This window comes from Moschus berezovskii, chromosome 18, assembly GCF_049115385.1.
Source record: "Moschus berezovskii isolate FMDL1 chromosome 18, NW_MosBer_1.0, whole genome shotgun sequence".
NCBI lineage: Eukaryota > Metazoa > Chordata > Mammalia > Artiodactyla > Moschidae > Moschus > Moschus berezovskii.
In genome coordinates this window covers 54,453,075-54,457,904 of record NC_142477.1, presented here as the reverse complement: position 1 = coordinate 54,457,904, position 4,830 = coordinate 54,453,075, and the positions used below count along the sequence as shown (strand labels likewise).

Here is a 4,830-nt window from a genome sequence, read left to right as displayed (position 1 = left end):
AAAAATAGTTTTTATTTTGAAAATGATGTCAAGAAAGAGTAGCTGAATTCCCCTAAAACCATAAGTTCTGGTTATGCAATTATCATTTTGATAGCATTAATAAGCAAACACGTTTACAGTTTAACACTTCAGCTCTCTGTCAAGTAATTAGGAAGAATAAATGTTGCATGTGCATTAGGTTGAACATTACTCACAGATACTTTTGAATATGGAGTTCCTTCATTTAATCTTTTGATAATTTGGACTACACACTTAAGTCTTACTGTAATACTTTAAGACCACTTGGAAACATTTTCCTTAACTTCTAGCCTTGAAAACCCATTCTAATGCCTTTATCAATAGTCACTGTAAGCAAATGAAATTGATATTTTGTGGCCTTAATGTGAAGTTTAAAGCTTCACATACTCAAAGCTGTGATGAAGTGACTCCATGTTTCCGTTTGTTTATATGGTCTGAAATCACAGTTCTGTGCAGTGGTCATGTTTTTTCTATCCACAAAACATGGGCAGATTCATGTCAATGTATGGCAAAACCAACCAATATAATATTGCAAAATAATTAGCCTCCCAAAAAAATATATATATATTGACAGATGAGAAGAACTGGCTTTTGAAATTCATCTTGACATATTGAACAAATATCATCTGCATCTGAACACTGTCTCTGGCTGGCAGCCACTCCATAACTTGGTCATGTAGAAAATATTGGCAAAACCTGTCTGAAAGTTCTTAGATGTCAAAAAAAGTCCAAAAGGTTTAGTATGAGGTAGAACAAAACCAGCAATATTCCAAGAATCCATCTAATTATGTCACTAAACTCCCCATAGCTTATAGGGTAATGAAACCAAACTGGTATGGGAAGGAAAGCTTGATAATACTAACACAATTCTTCTAAAAGCATGTACCAGTAATTCTAGGATTTAAAAGGCATGATGAAAGAAGGCATTTTAAGTAAATAGGCATTTTAAGCCCATGAAGAGGAATGTCAGAATGAAGCCTATAATTCCAGCGAACCAAAGTATTTCCCAGAAACTCTAATGGACTATGGTAGGAGTTTTTAAAATTAAGCTGTAATGAAGTGACTGAGAATAAAATGTGTAGTATGAAAGAATGGATAATCCTGCTAAGACTACCAGTAACCAAACACACTGAATCTCTGAGCACCCTTCTCTTAGAAAAACCTGGCTTACAATGCTTTCATTTGCATATATGAAAGTTGTGAGCAGTCCAGTTCCAAGAGCAATTCTTGTTACATGCTGCATAACAAGTTTTACACCCAGAATCAAAATATATGGAAGACCTTTTTGCAATCCCTCGAAGAGGTATTTGAATTCTGAGAAGGAGCTACGATGATCTCCAGGCTCTGTGTTGGTTACATCAGGCTTCATTGTGGGAATAACTCCATAACTGGCTGTGTACATATCCGTGGGAACAGCTATGGACTCCTGACCTTATAGTAATATTTCTGGAGCTTAGATTTTCAGCACACTCTTTAGGTATGGAGTTATCTGAATATGAACATCTCCAGAATAAAAACAGGAAGCTTCTCCTGTCAACCTTGTTTGGACACATCAGGAGGCTGAGGCATCCTCACCTACTGCAGCTCCAAAAGGGCTGAGCAATTGGCTAAAGTTGGCTTGTTTGAGCCTTGAGATCCAGATTTCTTTACTTCTGGGTTCTGCCTCCTCCTGTGACATTGAATGGACTGAGGCCTGGGCATTGACAGCAGGAACAGTGGGAGACACCCTGAGGCTTTCAGTCAGGGCCATCACCATCAAACCCCACTGCCAGCATCTCAGCCCTGCTGGGCAGCCCAAGTAGTTGTCTTTCCAAGGCCAGTATTACCCAGGTTGGGCTTCCCAGGTGGCACTAGTGCTAAAGAATCTGCCTGCCAATGCAGGAGCTGTAAAAGATGCAGGTTTGATCCCTGAGTCAGGAAGATCCCCTGCAGGAGGGCATGGAAACCCACTCCAGTATTCTTGCCTGGAGGATCCCATGGAGAGAGCAGCCTGGCAGGCTACACTCCATAGGGTTGCAAAGAGTTGGCTGACGGGACTTAGCATGCACACACACACGTTACCCAGTATAAATAACTGTTGAGCTAAAGGAAGTACAAGTTTCACTACCTTTCCCATCCTTCTCCCTCAGTTCTTGATAAGCCAGGTAGACATAAATAGGGCCCAGATCCCAGCCCCTAGACCGCCAGGAGCAACACAGTTGTGATCCTCTAGCTCTCCATCTGCCCATCATGTTGTGGAGAGGCCTACCATCTGTAGACCCGACTCCTGGTTTACTGTTCGGGTCCCCCACCTCCACTCTGCCTTTATTCTCAGGCATAGACTCATGGCTACTCTTCTTATCATGAAGGGAGTCCAGGTGAGGTCAGCCAGGAGGATGGGTACATATTGCCCTTGGGCCAGAAGCTAGATGAAAATGTGCATTCCTCCCACTGACTGCATTCCGGGGATTTAATGAGCTGTTTTGAAAGGTGCTTGATGAAGTGATATTTTCTCACAGATATTTCATGATTTGTGTAAGGAGAAAAAAAGCTGGCCTCTGTGGGCTTCCAGAGGAACCTGCTTCAGATGAGGGTGGGGGGCCATGCTGACAGGAAGATACGAGATTGGTAAGCCAGTGTGATTCTGTCTCCAGTCAACAGGGTGAACCCTAAGTTTTGTTCTCAGATCACATCTCTGATGACTTTGACAATGTCACTTCTCCCTCTGAAATCTTCAGTAACCCTGTGTGCTGCTAGAAATATTCCGATTTCCTTTCACTTGAATCCAGTTTTTCCATAATTTGAGTCCAACCTGCTTCTTTGGCCTTCTCTCTTATAACTCACTTCATAAATCTTACACCTCAGGTCCCTTTAAAAACAAAAAACAAGCAAACAAAATAACTTGTCCTTCCCTGAAAACAGGTTCTCCAGCTAGTTCAGCTGCTAATTAATGAGCAATGGGACCCTGGTTAATCATTAACATCCTCAAATCCCAGCAGCATAGCTTGTAAAACCCAAGGGCAAGCTTTGGGCTAGTGAATTTGTCACATGTTGCCCGAGTGGATCTAACACACATCCAAGTTTGTGAATCTCTGGACCAAATGCCTCCTCCAACTCTGATTTTCCCACACCTTACCCATGCACTGCAATTCTCTGCCTCCATGTGTTTGTTTAATAAAGTACCTTCTTCTGGAATGTTTTGTTTTCCCTCTGATTAATCCCCAGTGCATCTGTGTGTACATGTGCATGCATGCATGCACACACACACACACAATCAGGGTCCTTTAAGATGAGCTTCAATACCACCTCCTCTAGAAAGTCTTGCCTGAGGGCTGAGCTTGCCTTCTTAAGCTCTTTGCTCAACACCTTGACCACAATCAGGCCTAGTTCTTAAGTGAGTTTTGTTTATGGTACTATTGGTAGATTGTAAACTTTCTGAGCATAAATGTCCCTTCCTGTTCATCCTTCATTTTCCACCTTATTCATGGGAGTAGCTCTTGAGAGTAGGTTGAATAGAGTTAAACTGGCCTTGAGAGACATCTTAGCGAAGGTGACTTGTTGGAGGGCCTTGGGAAGATTGCTGACGAAGGTGAAGGTCATGTGTCTCTCTGTCACATGACCTGACCAGTCACATTCTCTGCCTCTCTCTGCGTGTGATGGTGGACTCAAGAGAATAAGAAAAGCTACAGCTGTTTTTTGTCAAAATCAGATGATTTTATATCTGTAATCTTGCAACCAGAGCAGTAGAGCTGATATACTTAATGACTCACTCTATACAGACGAAAGTTTGTCCTTGAGAAATGAGGAGGGGGAACCATTAATCTTTTATAAAATAAACAGAGTAGTAATTACACTTGAATCTGAAGAGTAGAGATCTTGAGCTGGAATGCAGCATATAGGGACCCGCCAAATTCCATGACCAGTGAGGAGCACCCAGATGATAATTGATTGTGGGATCCTTTTCCCTGTGGTCTCTGAGGGACTGTCAGAGTATCACCAGTTTTGAGAGGGGCCTTATCAAAGGAGCTGCCTCAGCTTCGTGAGAAAGAAAAGCTTGTCATCATCTAAGGCCTTTGGGGAACTTGCTTTTCTAAGTTTGCTTTGAAGCTTTGGGGTGCCCACTGGGTCAGCATTTTGCTTTGGGTTGCCTATCCCTGTGTCACATCCATGCCTTTCCCACCCGCCCACCCCCTTCCACAAGTTCCTGCTTCTCCCCAAGGCATGAGGGAGAGAGCTCTCTCCTTGGCTTTCCCAGTACTCACTTATTCCCTAATCCCTGAAGACTGGCCAACATACCCCTCAAGGTCATGAAACATTGGCTTTATTTGCTGCCAGCCAAGCTCAGCAGTCTCTTTCTGACATCCTGCTTGACTTCTCAAGGGCATGTCAGACGTTGGGCTCCCTTTGTTGCCTTGGCTTCCAACCCAATTCACTTCTGCTTCTCTCCTCTAAATTCCTCTGATGCCTCTTCCTTGCCTGCCACTTAAATACTAGCATCTCCAAACTTCTTTCTTAGGTCAGCCTCCTTTCTCCTACCCCGTTTTCTTTTCTTTAATTTGAAGTATAGTTGATTTACAATATTGTGTTAATTTCACATCTATAGCATAGTTATTCAGTGTTTTTGAAGATTATACTCCATTAAGGGTATGCGGGAGGAGACGGGGATGTCAGAAAATGAGATGGCTGGATGGCATCACCGACTCTGTGGACATGAGTTTGAGTGAACTCCGGGAGTTGGTGATGGACAGGGAGGTCTGGCGTGCTGTGATTCATGGGGTCACGGAGAGTCAGACACAACTGAGCGACTGAACTGAACTGAAGATACTGCATGCA

The 4,830-nt window shown here is 43.0% G+C and overlaps 1 pseudogene; it reads right to left on the bottom strand.

Moving 5' to 3' along the window:
• Positions 1–405: 405 nt before the first annotated feature.
• On the bottom strand, positions 406–1,719 carry LOC129553084 (E3 ubiquitin-protein ligase RNFT1 pseudogene; annotated as a pseudogene).
• Positions 1,720–4,830: the final 3,111 nt, after the last annotated feature.